Below are 16,990 nucleotides of genomic sequence, written 5' to 3'. Positions count from 1 at the left end.
CCTGTTTGGGGGCGGGCGAAGGCAGCGGAGGCGGTAAAACGCTGTTCCCGATGTGGGAAAAGGTGTTCGGTGGCGGGCCTTTGCAGCGCGGGATGCGCTGATTTGGCGGTACTCTATGTAGCGGTGGCCCCCCAAGAGCGTGCTTTCCCACCCGGAGCCTGGTGATTCTAGCGCCATTTTGCGATCGGTCGTGGAGCCGGCTCCGGTAGTGGTTTTGGGCAAAGCTTCTTCTCCGCTGGTAGGGGAGTCGGGGGAGGGAGGGTGTCAGGCACTGTGGGCGGTGGTGCAGGTGCCATGGCTGCGACCTCCTCTGTTGCGGGGGAGGGGTTTTCGCCACAGTTTATTTTGCTACTCCATCAGGCTTTTTTGTTGAAAAGGGCTTTGACCCCCTCTCGCGGCTGCGACAGCTTCAGCCTTTGATCCTCTCAGGAGGTCTGGCAGTAACCAAGAGATTTTGAGTTTTTCCCCAGATGATTTCTCCTCCCTTAAAAAGCCTAGGCTTTCTTTGGGGTCTGAGGAGGGCCCTGCATACGGTCGCCTGCAGCTTCCTTCGTGGTGGCTGTCTCGGAGCAGACGGGGGTAGAGGACGTGGAGGACGGTGTCCTCACTGACCAACTGGAGGACTTGTCCACCGTGAGGATTTTCCATAAGGAGGAGTTGTCCTCCTTTATCTCTCAGGCGCTGGAAGCCCTGAATATAGAGGACCCTGAGCTTGCGGCTTCTCAGGCAGTCAACCCCAAGATAGCTAGTACCAGACGACCTTCTAAGGCCTTTCCGGTACATGAAGCTATTGAGTAGTTGATTTCGGCCCAGTGGGCAGATCCCAGGAAAGAACCAACCCTCTGAGCAGGGGGGTAAATGGGGAAAGTTGCCCGATCTGTTTGAATAACGCAGGCATGGAGGGGGGAGGAAGAGATAAGTGCAATCAGCGCCACCACAGGTCTCACCTCTCGATGAAGGAGTAGCGGTGAGGCCACACACACAAAAAAAAGAGCGGATGAAGCACGATCACAACACGAGGGAGACCGTGCAAACAGAAAAATGCAAGGGAAAAAAATTGAAGTTTAGAAATGATAAATAGTAGTAGTAGGGTGGGAAGGGAAAGAGGGGGAGAGGAAGCCTACAACGAACAAAATAAGAGGGATTTACAGGGAAGAGAGGCGACCAGAGGCTCTTCCGTAGCTTTTAGCGGTAATATTGGCGGCGGCTGCCGGTACAATCCTCCATCTTGAATTCAAATTGAGTAGAAAAAAAACACACCGCCTAACAGAGGGAAAGGGAGGTGGGGAGGGGGTCCTGAGACCAGAGAGGTGGGGGTGGGGGCCCTGCGAGAGGGGGGGGCTCACACTCACTTACTAGAGGGGGGGGAGGGGACAGAGGGGGGAGGAATAGGAGGGGGGGCAACGGAAGGGAAGAATAGGAGGGGGGAGAAGGGGGTAAACCAGGCTCTCTCTCTGTCAAACACACTGTATCTGTGTGAACACTCTGTCTCTCTCACTCACTGTGTCCAACATACGCACTCGCACACAGTCATTCTGAAACACACACACTCACAGATACACAAGCACCCAGTCTCGGTCTCTCTCTGACACACAATCGCACACGCACTCTCTCTCTCTCTCACACAGGCACTCTCATAGACACAGTCTCTCAAACATACACATTACGAGGAAACCCTGGCTAGCGCCCGATTCATTTGTTTCGGAAACGGGCCTTTTTTACTAGTAGCTATTAAAACAAATCCAGATTGGGTTCAGTGTCCTTGATCAGGATCAGGGCATCAGAGAGAAAGAACATGGAGGGAGGTGGGGAGCCCTTCAGCTAGCTTCTGAACTTGGGAGGGGGGTGGGGAAGGGTTAGGTTGTTTGTGGGACGGAAGCCAGTGGGCAACAACTTCTAGATGGTAATTAAGGTTGTTGCTTGCTCATATCTCTTTGAGGCTCTCTAGAGGTCACAAGCTAGATGTCAATATAAATGAAGAGGCTAACCCTAAAGCTTTGGTTTAATGAGAACACAAAGGTTAATGAAAGAGAAGTTGATTGCATTCCATTCCATTCCACATTGAAGGAGTACTGCTCTAGGAAAGAGTGGAACCATAGTAAGGCCAACATCCTTAAACTTCAGCAGTGAGTAGTCTGCAATATCAAAGGCATGCTCATGTGGAGATGGATTAGAGAGAGCATCCTTCCACTGATTGAGATGAATATGTTACCATTGGCACTAATCGGGGCCAGATTAACACTGTATTGTACTTTAGGCAGATGTTCATATTTGTATGGTCTTACAGATAAGTGGGCTAACCCTCAGTTTTCCCGGTTTTTGCAGCTTTTTGGATCTATTGCATCAAGACATTGATTAGAGGCCGACTGAAACCAGGCATCTCAGTTTCAGCTAAAACTGAATCTGCAGCTGAAATTTGCTGATTGGCTTCAGTCAAAACTGGTTCAGCCCAGTCTGCACTACCGCCCCCCACGCACCTGGGCCCACCTTAAACTGGTAGTCTAGTGGCCTGGTCGTTCTTACTTCTCTGTCTCTGCTGTCAATATGGCTGCTGAGACCTTCAGCGGCAGTCTCGTGAGACGGATGCTGTAGGTCACAGCAGCCATTTTAAGATTGGAGCTGGCATAGGTAGGAGCGATTCACAACATTCACTCTTTTCCCTGCCATTCTTCCACCGCTGAATCTTGATTTTATGGCCTCTTCCCTCCCCCTCTCTCCTGTCTCTCCAGAAGTGTTATGGAGAAAACTCAGTTCTGGTTGTGCGTGATCAATGGGATCAGTGCAAGTACTTTTAGTTGAAGTAGCCTAGTAATTAGAGCAGTGGGCTGAAAACAATTGACGCAGGGCAAGTTATTTTCACCCTCTGTTGCATCTTGTACATAGCAGAGATGCCAAGGATGGAGCATTCTAAAGAGTAAGGTTGGAAGTTGAGGAGTGAAATTAATGTGTGATGGGTCTGAGGTTTTAATTGAGAAATATTTGTGTGAAAAAAGCTTCACAAATGAGAAGAAAAAAAAAAGAAAATGTATTTTATTTATTTGTTGCATTTGTATCCCACATTTTCCCACCTATTTGCAGGCTCAATGTGTTTTTGTATTGTGCTCCTTCAAAATAGCACGCAAAGGCTGGTCTAATCTGTGTGCAAAGCCTAGCGCACTTCACTACCATGGCTGCTGAGTGAAATGCAGACAGCAGCACACCAAAAGAAAGAGTATGAATGTGTACTTCTTGTAAGTGTCATAAACAGTTTCCCTTTGAAAATTTGGGCTGGAGTGGAGAGAGAGGTCCACTGATTCAAATGTATCTGTGTACAGATGGAATTTAACGATGGAACTATAGAAAAGCAAAACCTCGCAAAGAGGACACATTTGGGAGACCGTGGTGATGACAAATGAAACGATGATGCTGTATGATCTAGAAGATTTATTAATCAGCAAGATTGACTTGCTGATTAATAAATCTTCTAGATCATACAAGCATCATCGTGCGTGCAGATGGAATTTAATCCAGGTAACTAGTTACCTGGCAAATTCCTTTGAAAACTGTCCTAATACTGCCTCCAACTATACCTATGTCCTTTCAGAGACAGGCCTGATGCAAAGCTGTATCTCAGAATTACCTATCTAAGAATAACGCTGCATGCTAGAAGCAATGACCATGCAGATTACTGTCATGTTAAAATTGCAGCAGTAATCTTCAGCTCATTGTGAAAATGTCACCTTGCTGTCAGTGCCTGAGCAGCATTTGGTTTGAGCAGTGACAGGAAAGGTGATGTTTTAAAAGAAAAAATAGCCAGCAGGCTGCATGGGCCTTGATTTGCCCCCCCCCCCCCCCATTAAAATAAATTTTAAAAATTACCTACCTAGTGGCACTCACTTGCCTTGACCTACCCCCACCCCAATATTTAAATACACACACACACATACAGACGCACACACTAACTAAAGTCTTAGACCGACCCATTGTCGGATAAATGAAAAGTTGGTTAAGATGGAAAACAATGGTAACTCCTCAAACAATGCAGAAACAAAGGCTGCAAAAGCAGAGTCCTAGCTCACAGCAGTGGTAAAAATAGGGTCCCAGGTTCGGAAAACAGAAGGAGAAGCCATGTGACATTACTGGGAGTCTGTTGGATATGATGGATGGATCACTGAAGGTTGGATAATCGAGACTTTACTGTGTAGATATATATTTCCGCAGTGGCTCCCTCCCGACTTACAAATATTGTCTTGGTGTCTAGGAGTACCCATTCCACCTGCCTGACTTGAATTTAAAAATAAAATAGTCCCTGGTGGTCTAGTGGGCCCCTGTCCCTCCCCTCATTTGTTAAAAAACAAACAAACAAAAAAACCAAAACAACAAGAATCACTCCCTGGTGTCTAGTGGCTCCCATCCACCTCGGAACCTTTTTGCAAGCCTCCCCCCTCCCCCCCAAGACCTGTAGAGGCCGGAGCAATGCCCATTTGCTCCTGCCTTTGGCACCATCATCCACAAAGAGCAGCACCCTGAGCAGTAAATCCAGGGATTTATTTATTTATTTACAGTATTTATGTTCCGCACTATGTGCAAAATACTAGGTAGAGAATAAAGTAGCCATGCATAATATTAAAACATAAAACAGACATACAATAAATATACAACAAATTAAAAATTCACAATGAAATTCAGTTGTAGACTCTGATCAGTCTGAAATCCTAGATAAAAATTCTAAAAACTAGCCTTCAAGACTAAAAGCTTCTTGAAACAATATACAGTTTTAAGGGCCACTTTAAAATCCTTCAAATCTTATTGCTCGAATATTTAAAGATAGGGCATTCCATAGTAATGGACCTACTATTATAGAATATAGAAGATCTGTATGTCTCAAGATGAACAATGCTGTGTGAAGGAACATCCAAAAGATTAGCTGACAACAGTGGATTGAACAGGTTGATGGAAATGTAAAGATGCTGCAACCACCTGCAAAATCTTATTAATCAACGCTTTAAAAACGAAAAACAGTATCTTGTAGCGGACTCTATATTCAATTGGTAACCAGTGCAGCTTCATTAAAGAACGTGTAATATGATCATGTCTGGACAATCCAGTGATAACATTGGATGGGACAGTCTGCCATAAGGTAATTTATATACTAGACTGGCATTGCCGAGTGCATCCCAGGACTCACCATGTGGGGCAGGGTGCTGCCATTTTGTAGGTGACAGTGAAGAGGCAGAGGTAAGTGTGCATTCTTCCTGCTTCTTCAGGTATGGGGTCAGGAGGCTTACAAAAGGGGTTTTGAGGTAGGTGGGTGCCAGACACCAGAAAGTGTTTTTTTTACAGTCGGGGATCAGGGCGGGTTGGGGTGGGGCCCACTAGACCATCAGGCCTTGCTCTTGGTCTAGTTGGTCAATTGGTTCCCGGTTGAGCATAGTGGGCAGACATACCGTGTTTCCCCGAAAATAGGACATCCTCCGAAAGTAAGACCTAGTAGAGGTCTTGCTGCAATTTGAAAATATAAGGCCTCCCCCGAAAATAAGACCTAGCAGGGGAGGCCTTATTTTTCGGGGAAATATCAGGGTCACCCCCCCACCCGAGATCGCCGGCTCCCCCCCTCGATCAGCGGCTCCCCCCGCCCTCAGTCGCTCCCAGAACTAACCTCTTAACCGCTTCCTTTCACCTTCGCACTCGCTGCAAGCAGCAGGGCTGGCCACTCCTTCCTTCCGTGTCCCGCCCTCGCCTGATGTTATGTTACGTCAGGCGAGGGCGGGACATGGAAGGAAGGAGTGGCCTGCCCTGCTGCTTGCGGCGAGTGCGAAGATGAATGGTGAAAGGAAGCATTTAAGAGGTTAGTTCCGGGAGCGACTGAGGGCAGGGGGAGCCGCCGATCGAGGGGGGGAGCTGGCGATCTCGGGTGGGGGGGGGTGACCCCGATGTTTCCCCGAAAAATAAGGCCTCCCCTGAAAATAAGACCTAGCAGGTCTTGGGGAGCAAAATTTAATATAAGACAGTGTCTTATTTTCGGGGAAACACAGTACCTGGTGGTGCTTTCCCCCTGGAGTGTTCTGCGTTCTTATGGGAGCCTGCTCAGCAACCAGTCTGCTTCAGAAGATAAGGAACAGTGCAGGCAGCGCTGTGAGTTTGGCGGGCCGGTGGTGCTGTGCCGTGATGGGGGTGGCTGTGTCCCCTGGGAGCATGGACCCGGGGTAGTGTGTTCTCTGCTGTGCTTTGGGCCTCAGGACGTCCTTGGGAGTGGCGCTCTGGTTAAAAAAAAAAATAAAAAGAGCACGAAAGACAAGCGAGTGTGTAGTGCGGTGCGCCACATGATGTCCCGCGCTGCGACAATCATAAGTAATGCCACACTGGGAAAAGACCAAGGGTCCATCGAGCCCAGCATCCTGTCCACGACAGCGGCCAATCCAGGCCAAGGGCACCTGGCAAGCTTCCCAAACGTACAAACATTCTATACATGTTATTCCCGGAATTGTGGATTTTTCTCAAGTCCATTTATTAGTAGTTTATGGACTTGTCCTTTAGGAAACAGTCTAACCCCTTTTTAAACTCTACCAAGCTAACCGCCTTCACCACGTTCTCCGGCAATGAATGCCAGAGTTTAATTATGCGTTGGGTGAAGAAAAAATTTCTCCGATTTGTTTTAAATTTACTACACTAGTTTCATCGCATGCCCCCTAGTCCTAGTATTTTTGGAAAGCGTGAACAGACGCTTCACATCCACCTGTTCCACTCCACTCATTATTTTATATACCTCTATCATGTCTCCCCTCAGCCGTCTCTTCTCCAAACTGAAAAGCCCTAGCCTCCTTAGTCTTTCTTCATAGGGAAGTCGTCCCATCCCCGCTATCATTTTAGTCGCCCTTCGCTGCACCTTTTCCAATTCCACTATATCTTTCTTGAGATGCGGCGACCAGAAATGAACACAATACTCAAGGTGCGGTCTCACCATGGAGCGATATAATGGCATTATAACATCCTCACACCTGTTTTCCATACTTTTCCTAATAATACCCAACATTCTATTCGCTTTCCTAGCCGCAGCAGCACACTGAGCAGAAGGTTTCAGTGTATTATCGACGACGACGACACCCAGATCCCTTTCTTGGTCTGTAACTCCTAACGTGGAACCTTGCATGACGTAGCTATAATTCGGGTTCTTTTTTCCCCACATGCATCACCTTGTGCTTGCTCACATTAAACGTCATCTGCCATTTAGCCGCCCAGTCTCCCAGTCTCGTAAGGTCCTTCTGTAATTTTTCACAATCCTGTCGCAAGTTAACGACTTTGAATAACTTTGTGTCATCAGCAAATTTAATTACCTCGCTAGTTACTCCCATCTCTAAATCATTTACAAATATATTAAAAAGCAGCAGTCCTAGCACAGACCCCTGAGGAACCCCACTAACTACCCTTCTCCATTGTGAATACTGCCCATTTAACCCCACTCTCTGTTTCCTATCCTTCAACCAGTTTTTAATCCACAATAGGACTTTTCCTCCTATCCCAAGACCCTCCAATTTCCTCTGTAGCCTTTCATGAGGTACCTTGTCAAACGCCTTTTGAAAATCCAGATACACAATATCAACCGGCTCCCCTTTGTCCACATGTTTGTTTACTCTTTCAAAGAATTGAAGTAAATTGGTCAGGCATGATTTCCCCACACAAAAGCCATGCTGACTCTGTCTCAGTAATCCATGTCCTTGGATGTGCTCTGCAATTTTGTTTTTAATAATAATCTCTACCTTTTTTCCCGGCACCGACGTCAGACTCACCGGTCTATAATTTCCCAGATCTCCCCTGGAACCTTTTTTAAAAATGGGCGTTACATTGGCCACCCTCCAATCTTCCGGTACCACGCTCGATTTTAAGGATAAATTGCATATCACTAGCAGTAGCTCCGCCAGCTCATTTTTCAGTTCTATCAGTACTCTAGGATGAATACAATCCGGTCCAGGAGATTTGCTGCTCTTCAGTTTGCTGAACTGCCCCATTACGTCCTCCAGGTTTACCGTGAATTCAGTAAGTTTCTCCGACTCGTCTGCTTGAAATATCATTTCCGACAGCGGTATCCCACCCAAATCTTCCTCAGTGAAGACTGAAGCAAAGAATTCATTCAATCTTTCCGCTACGTCTTTGTCTTCCTTGATCGCCCCTTTTACCCCTCGGTCATCCAGCGGTCCAACCGATTCTTTTGCTGGCTTCCTGCTTTTAATATATCTTCGTTCATGGCAGCCCCCGCTGGGAGTGCAAGGAGCTGCCCGTCTCGCAGCGGGCGGGTTTTTTCTTGGGCTGCTGCACGGTGTGCAGTCCGGTTCCCGAGTGGAGGGGTTGAGTCGGGGCTCACGCACACAGAGTGCCCTCAGTCGCACAATGCATTTCTTGCAGCTCTGATCCCCAGTGCAGTGTCTCAGCGCTTCGCCTCAGACAGAGGCGGGAATGACAGCCATTTTGTTCTCTGCCAGCGCAAGGGCCTGTGCAGACAGCTGTAGCAGTGGGGATCTCTTCGGGGGGGGAGACCCTGAGTCAGAGCCAGAGCCTGCCCTTCTGGGCTTGTTCTCTTGCCATGGTGAGAGAGGGGTCAAATTAATTTTCCTGGTTTCCAGGCTGGTTCATGACATGTCTCTAGATTTTGGTTAAGGACTCCTCTTAGCAGCTGCTTCCTTTTCTACTCTGGACCACCATGGAAGTTCCAAAATCCTCCCTGTGGCAGCTGAATTGGGATCAGTGCAAATGAGTCCAAGTCTAAGCAAGGGCTGGAGTGAGCCAGCTAGCACTCCAGCAATCTTGGGAGAAGCCAGTCCAGGGAGTTGCAAGCAAGACAGCACTGATTGCTGAGGGAAAATAGTAGCCCTGAGGTGCCATGGTAAGGGTCTCGGTTGGTTTGGGATGGAGTTCCCCTGCAGGACCTGGCAGCAGCATTGTTGATACCTGTATTGGTCGGATGAATCTTGTGAGCCATCCATGTTTGAACTCTGAAGTATAAGCATGTGTAGTAGTGGCTGAGACTCTACCAGTGGCCAAATGAGGCATATCCTTGAGCAGACCACCTATTTCCTCTGTTAAACTTCAAAACAAACAAGTCTTTCAGCCACAGAAAGAAAAGCAGGAGCCAGCGGATCTAACTATCCTGGGAGACCCAGGGCTGATATCCAGTCTATGTTTCATGTTGCTGTTTGGGAGCCTAGCTATCTTGTTCCATTTTTTTTCTGGGGTCATTCAAGTGAGGTAACTCTTCCTCCACTCTTCCCCCCCCCCCCCCCCCCCCCAAGTCAGATGATTCTATCCATTTTTTTCACATCCTTGGCTGTTGTGAGATAAGACAACATAGCAGAAATACTTTAGTATCAGATGGTACAACCTTTGGTGCAAAAGAGTACTGCATAGTAGTTTTATGTTGGATTCTGGAGCCTCTGAGTGTGGTTAGGGGAATACTGTTTTCCCTGAGGGTACACTAGTCTTCAGAGATTGGGGTGAAGATAAAATCAAGACTCTTGCAGAGGGTTGAGGCTGGCCCTAGTGCACAGGTACAGAAGCTACTTTTGCAGATAGGATGCTCTACCTAGGGAGTTGAGTATGCAAGACTGCTAATTGAGGCCTGGGTAAAATCCAGAGGGCTCAGTCTTTCCTTTATTTGGAGCATCGAAGGGTACGTCTGTTAGGTCTTGGGGAAGAGGTTGATCCTTGGGTAACTGTAAAGGAAATAGCAGCTCTGTGTTCAACACACTCACCCTTTTGATGATAGTGAGAATAGTCAGGTCTGGTATCTGTTCCCCCTTTATAGTCTGGAAACATTTGGTCCTGGGGCCTCAGGCCCCTATGAATAGTCTGGACCTTCTCTAGGACACCCTGTTATAGGTGAGTTACAGACCTTGCACGCTGGCATCAGTCTCCTTGGGTTTTTGTTTTACTTGTCTTTTTGAGTACTTTAATAGGTCTCCCTCTAGTCTCTTACAGCAGTGAACTTGATTTGCATACACTGCCTCCATTATATGCAAATCTCTTTCATGCATTTTCATTGTGGATGTCCTGAAAACCTGACTGGCATGGGGTACTTCACAACCAGACTTGGGAAACACTGTCTTCTTACAGCTACTAGGGCTCCACTGTGTAGTCTGTTTGCTGTCCTAGATTAATGCTGTTTGTTATCTTTTCTCGTGTGGTTCCTTAACATAGAGCTTCACTGGCTTTTTGGGTCTCTGATTGATTGTGCACATTACTATGCTTTCCTCCTTCCCTAATGTTGTTCTCTATTGCCCCTTCATATTGCTCCCTATTGTGCCTCAGAAGCTTGTGTGCTAATATATACTATGCTATAAAGTTATAATGAACTAACAGTGATAAGTATTTTCTTGAAAAAACAGATCTGAAATACTTGTTGGCTCTAGGTCTGCATGGCTGTATATACTGGTGATGATGTCACTGGATTATCGGTTTTCTTCCTCCTTTTGAACCCATTTGTCTGGTCTGGTCTAGTAGGACTCCAAGATAGCAAATTAGCAGATAACAAATTTCACCTTTCTGTTTGCATGCATGAATTTTGTTTTGTTGATCTTGCAATGAATTTAAATATTGATACTAGGGCTGCATGTTAATCATGGCTAGTACCATAAGTTAGAAAATTAATCATGGCTAAGAAACTTAATCATCCCCATCCTGTCATCTGCTCGATCAGCATCTCTCCCTGCACTTCCCTTCCTTGCCCGCTCCCCTGTACCTTCAAAGTTGCTTAGACAGCAGCAGCACAGCAATGTCTGTTGTCATTCCGCCACTACCAGAAGATGTAGGTCCAGGGTTGTTGGTCTTCTTATTACTACTACTACTACTATTTAACATTTCTAAAGTGCTACCAGGGTTGCGCAGCGCTGTACAGTTAAGAAAGGAGGACAGTCCCTGCTCAAAGTAGCTTACAATCTAAAGGACAAAAAGTGCAGTCTAGATTTCCTGGATAGAGGTACAATGGTTAGGTGCCGAAAGTGACATTGAAGAGGTGGGCTTTGAGCAAGGATTTGAAGATGGGTAGGGAGGGGGCTTGGCGTATGGGCTCAGGGAGTTTATTCCAAGCATAGGGTGAGGCGAGGCAGAAAGGGTGGAGTCTGGAGTTGGCGGTGGTGGAGAAGGGTACTGAGAGGAGGGATTTGTCCTGTGAGCGGAGGTTACGGGTAGGAGCGTAAGGGGAGATGAGGGTAGAGAGGTAGTGAGGGGCTGCAGATTGAGTGCATTTGTAGGTTAGTAGGAGAAGCTTGAACTGTATGCGGTACCTGATCGGAAGCCAGTGAAGTGACTTGAGGAGAGGGGTGATATGAGCATATCGGTCTAGGCGGAAGATAAGACGCGCAGCAGAGTTCTGAACGGATTGAAGGGGGGATAGATGTTTAAGTGGTAGGCCAGTGAGGAGTAGGTTGCAGTAGTCAAGACGAGAGGTAATGAGAGAGTGCATGAGAGTTCAGTTGGTGTGCTCAGAGAGGAAAGGGCGAATTTTGCTAATGTTATAGAGAAAGAAGCAACAGGTCTTGGCTGTCTGCTGGATATGGGCAGAGAAGGAGAGGGAGGAGTCGAAGGTGACTCCGAGGTTGCGGGCAGATGAGATGGGGAGGATGAGAGTGTTATCGACTGAAATAGAGAGTGGAGGGAGAGGAGAAGTGGGTTTGGGTGGAAAGACAATGAGCTCGGTCTTGGCCATGTTCAGTTTCAGGTGGCGGTTGGACATCCAGGCAGCAATGTTGGATAAGCAGGCCAATACTTTGGCCTGGGTTTCCGCAGTGATGTCTGGTGTGGAGAAATAAAGCTGGGTGTCATCAGCATAAAGATGATATTGGAAACCATGAGACAAGATCAGCGAGCCCAGGGAAGAGGTGTAGATTGAAAAAAGAAGGGGTCCAAGGACAGATCCCTGAGGAACTCCAACAGAGAGCGGGATGGGGGTGGAAGAAGATCCATGAGAATGTACTCTGAAGGTACGGTGGGAGAGATAAGAGGAGAACCAGGAGAGGACAGAGCCTTGGAACCCAAATGAGGGTAGTGTAGCAAGAAGTAAATTATGATTGACAGTGTCAAAAGCGGCGGATAGGTCAAGGAGGATGAGGATGGAGTAGTGACCTTTGGATTTGGCACGGAGCAGGTCATTACAGACTTTAGTGAGTGCCGTTTCTGTCGAGTGTAGAGGGCGAAAACCGGATTGAAGCGGATCGAGGATGGCATGAGAGAAGAGAAAATCAAGGCAATGGCTGTGAACGACGCGTTCGAGTATCTTGGAGAGGAAGGGTAGGAGGGAGATGGGGCGGTAGCTGGAAGGGCAGGTAGGGTCTAGTGATGGTTTTTTGAGGAGTGGTGTGACTACAGCATGCTTGAAGGAGTCAGGGACAGTTGCAGTGGAGAGAGAGAGGTTGAGGATATGACAGATGGGGGGGGGGGGGTGACAGTAGGGAGAGATGGTGTTTAGTAAGTTAGTGGGGATGGGATCAGAGGAACAGGTGGTGCATTTCGAGGAGGAAAGAAGGTAGGCGGTTTCCTCCTCGGTGATATCAGGAAAAGAGGAGGAGGAGGCCTGGGTTGGTTGGTTGAGGGAGTGGGTTAAAGGGTGAAGAAGAAGAGGTGGCTTGGTAGTGAATTCGAGGTTGATCTTCTGCACCTTGTCGCGGAACTAGTCAGCCAGTGATTGAGGAGAGAGTGAGGGGGGTGGGTGGGAGCGGAGGGCACTTTGAGGAGGGAGTTAAGGGTGGCGAAGAGACAACGAAGGTTGGAGCCGAGAGAATTAGTCAATTGGGTGTAATAGTCCTGTTTGGCAAGGAATAGGGAGGACTGGAAGGAGGATAGCATGAATTTGTAATGAATGAAGTCGCTATGGGTGCGAGATTTCCTCCAGAGGCGTTCAGCAGATCGGGCGCAGGAGCGAAGGTATCGGATGCAAGGGGTCAGCCAGTGCTGGGGATTAAGTACGCCTTGTGGGACGGGAGATAGATGGTGCAAGGGTGTCCAGAGCAGAGGAGAGAGTGGCATTGTAAGTAGAGACAGCCTTGTCGACAGACTCGGAGGACGTGATGGACGGGAGGAGATTAGAGATGCTAGAGGATAAGGTGGGGAGGGTCGACAGCCTGGAGATTCCTGAAAGTAGTGGTTAGTGTTGGGCGGGACTGAGGGGGAGGGTGATGAAGTGTGAAGGTGATCAGGTGATGATCTGAGAGAGGAAGAGCAGAGGTGCAGAAATTGGAGGGTGAGCAGGTAGAGGAGAGGACAAAGTCAAGACAATGGCCAGTTTGGTGAGTAGGGGTGGTGGAGCTCAGCTGGAGGTTGAAGGAGGATGTCAGAGTGAGGAACTGAGAAGCGTAAGAGTCGGATGGGTCGTCAGCATGTATGTTAAAGTCTCCAAGAATGAGGGATGGAGATGAGGGTTCAAGAAAAACAGAGAGCTAGGTATCGAAGTCAGTAAGGAAGGAAGAGGGGGCTTATCAGGGGGGCGGTAAATGATTTCAACTCTGAATGGCAGCGGGTAGAATAGACGGATGGAGTGAACTTGGATGAGAAGCAGTGAGACTGCGGTAGGAGGAGGGGTTGAAAACTACAGGAGGGCGAAAGTAGAAACCCGACGCCTCCTCCGCGGCCAACTGGGCAGGGAGTGTGGGAGAAAAGATAACCTCCATGGCATTGGGCCGCGACTGAGGCAGAGTCGTCGGGGGTGAGCCAGATTTCAGTTAGGGCGAGCAGTTGAAGGGAACAGGAGATGAAGAGATCATGGGTGAAGGGAAGTTTGTTGCAGACCGAGCGGGCATTCCACAGGGCACACGAGAAGCGGAGGGAAGAGGGGGGGGGGGGGGAGGAGGGGAATAGAGATGAGATTGGAGACATCTCGGAATCATTTGCATGGATAGGATGAGGACAGGTGTTTGCATGGATAGGACGAGAGCTGATGTGGAGGATCAGGATTGGGATTAATGTCCCCAGTGGAGAGCAGGAGAAAGGAGTAAGAGAGTACGGAGAAGAGTAGGAGAGGTACGACGACGGCGAGATGTATTCAGATAGAAAGGAGATGGATGAATAGAAGGAAGGAAATGTTTAAGGTTGAGAGCTGAGAAAAAGGAAGAGGAAAAAAGAGATGGTGAGATGATGAATACAGATGGTGGACAATGTGTTCCTGCAGTGTACAGTGGTTTAAGATGGAGAAACAAATTAGGAAGGGACAGTGCCAAGAAGAAAAAGTGTACTGGAGCCATAAGTAGTAACTGAGAGAAAAGTAGATGTAAAGAGAAAAATGTCCTGTGCATTCCAAAGAGGGACACTCCAATCCATCCTGGGATAGAGGATTCAGGGAGAACTCTTCTAGCTATAATGCATCAATACAGACAGGACCAACTGGGTTTCAAGTCACGCTTTTCTTACACTCTTATACTCAGGGTGAGGAGGAAAAAGAAATATCTATTAAATTTCAAATCAGCCACTCCAAGTTTCCTTTAAAAGAAAAACACAGTTCATGATCTCTTTGAAAATAATGGATACTTCATTAAGCAGAATAATTTAATGAGAAAGGAGGATATGTGCAAATAAGATCCCATACTTCACAGCATATGCAAATTAAAACCCACACCCCACAAATGCAAATTACCACCATGTCTTTTTGGGGCCCTTCTGTAAAGGCGCAGGAGGGCTATCGCGTGTCAAATTGGCACTACTGCTGGGCTAGCTTGTGTGCCTTGTGGTAATTCTGTGGTAGAAAATTAATTTTCTATCTTCTACCATGGCGGTTATTGGCAGTTGGCGCGCGCTGCACGGTTACCGTGTGGGTAGCGTGTGAACCCTTGCCACTAAGTCAATAGGTGGTAAGGGCTCAGGCCGTAAATAGGCGCTCACTAGTTGTAATTTTGCCGCACGTTTATTTCCCAGCCTAATAAAAAAAAAACAAACAAACCTTTTTTCCAGACACGGTAAAGAAATGGCCCAGCATGCATCCAAAACATGCATCCACACTACTGTAGGCCGCTTTTTACCGCGCCTTTGTAAAAGGACCCCTTTCTCTCCAAGTTCAAACCAAGTCCAAGTCCAAAACCAAGTTCCTTAGGGTTTAAAAAAACAAACAAACAAAAAACCCAAAACAAACTACACACACACACACACACACACACACACACACACACACACACACACACACACGAATATCTGTCCAGCCTCTCATTATAACTGTTTGCTTCCACTTTTGAGTTTCTTTGGGAGAGGTTTCTCTTTGATTCCCAAAAGAGTTGCTATTTAAAAAAAAAATATATATATATATCACAGTTCCCTTCAGTCCACTTGTCAAAAGACCTTTTCCCTGCTCAGTATGAGCCAGGAAAAAGGAGGAAGGCCACCACTCACTTGCTTTCACAGCCAGTTAGTTGCCTCCCCAACAGGCCTTCCTACAGAAGTTTCCGCAAACAGCCAAAACCTTAGGTTTCATAAGGCTCAACCTCCATTTCTTCCTGGTTGTCCCATTCAGTAATATCCATAGGTTCTTCCTCTTTTCCATTCTCTCAAACTATCTCAGAGACTTCTGGAAACTCCCTCCTTTTCCCTATCAACCTAAGAAAAGACCCCTTAAAAGCTCTGCTTCCTGTCTATCTTCTCCCTGATTGGGTCCCTCTTTCTTGGTCTTCCACTGGCCAGAACTGCCTTACCCTCTCCTTTCCTGAATTCCATAGGACTTCCCATATGCTTTGCTTGTGTCTCTTCTGAAAGGGATTTCTCCTCCTGCTCTTCCCTCACAGTGAAAAAACGTAATTCTCTTCTCCTTGCTTGTGTAGACTACTCCTCTGCTCTAGGGCATCATATTCCCTGGCCTGGTTTGTTGGGCCATAGTTTTGTATAGATTTTGTGGCAGGCAGTCTTATTACCTTACCATCCTTGAGCTGGGACCCGCTATCTCTCAAACTATTACACTGCCTGCTATGGAAGCTCCGTCTGACCTGTTCTGTTCCTGAGGAAACAGGAAATTTTGTCAGAGGAGGTGAGATGGGTCAGAGGGAGCTTCCACAGCAGGCAGCATATAGACATTGCTGTGTTGCAGCTGCCATCTAAGCAATCGAGGGAGGGATGTGCAGGGAGAGATGCCGAATGGGCTGCTGACGGGTGGGGGTGATCAATTTTATTGGTCATAATTAATTTATTTTATTCGCCCCCATCCTTGTCAGCAGCCGGATCGGCATTTCTCCCTGCACTTCCCTTCCTCGCTTGCTCACTGGCTAGGCTGATGGGGTGGCAAAGAGAAAAGGATAGATTTTGGATTGAGAGGGGCTGAGGGGAAGGAGGAGAGAGAGCAATGTTGGACTGGGGTGAGGTGGAGGAGAGAGGGAGAGATGTTGGACATAGGGCAGAAATAAGATGCTGGCAGTCTACTACTACTACTACTTATTTCTAAAGTGCTACTAGACGTACGTAGTCTGAACCTGGGTGGGGGGAGGGGATGAAGGTGGGAAGAGATAAGAATAGCTGTTGGACCTGGGGAGGGGGTCAGAGGGGAAGGAGCAAGAGATGGACAGAGGGCAGGAATAAGATGCTGGCAGGTTGGACACCTGGATTAATAGTGATTAATTGCAATTAAATGTTTTAATTGAAATGCAGCCCTAATTGATAAATTCTGTTGACTAATATCTAGCCAAGAACAAATCATCCATTACATACAATATGCTGCTTAACCTCTCTTACTGTTCCTCATGCTATGCAGACTTTACAGTTTACTTTCAAGGAGCTGGGTTGTGGAACCGTTTTCCAAGGCAGGTTAGAAAGCTACCTTCTTATTTTGTTTTTTGGAAATTTCCCTAGGCATATTTGTGTCCAAAATCAAATTGATCTGTTTAATTATTGATAGAATAGACTACTGATGGTTTGGTATGATTGTAACTACCTTCTTGGTCTCAAAGTGTTCTAAGGCTTGATTTTTATATAGAAGTGTTTTATTAACCTTTTTTGATTTAGTTTTGAAACTCCCTACAAATACATTGCTATTTTTGTTTAATACAATATCAAGTAAAAT

The 16,990-nt window shown here is 47.1% G+C and overlaps 1 protein-coding gene across 1 annotated transcript in view; it reads left to right on the top strand.

The window, feature by feature from the left end:
* Positions 1 to 16,990, top strand: part of JMY (junction mediating and regulatory protein, p53 cofactor) — a 273,665-nt gene that overhangs the window by 27,657 nt on the left and 229,018 nt on the right. The gene's annotated exons all lie outside the window — the stretch shown is intronic.

The sequence above is a fragment of the Microcaecilia unicolor genome, chromosome 2 (assembly GCF_901765095.1).
Source record: "Microcaecilia unicolor chromosome 2, aMicUni1.1, whole genome shotgun sequence".
NCBI lineage: Eukaryota > Metazoa > Chordata > Amphibia > Gymnophiona > Siphonopidae > Microcaecilia > Microcaecilia unicolor.
Note: the sequence above shows the minus strand (reverse complement) of the source record. Positions and strands in the feature narration are given on the sequence as shown.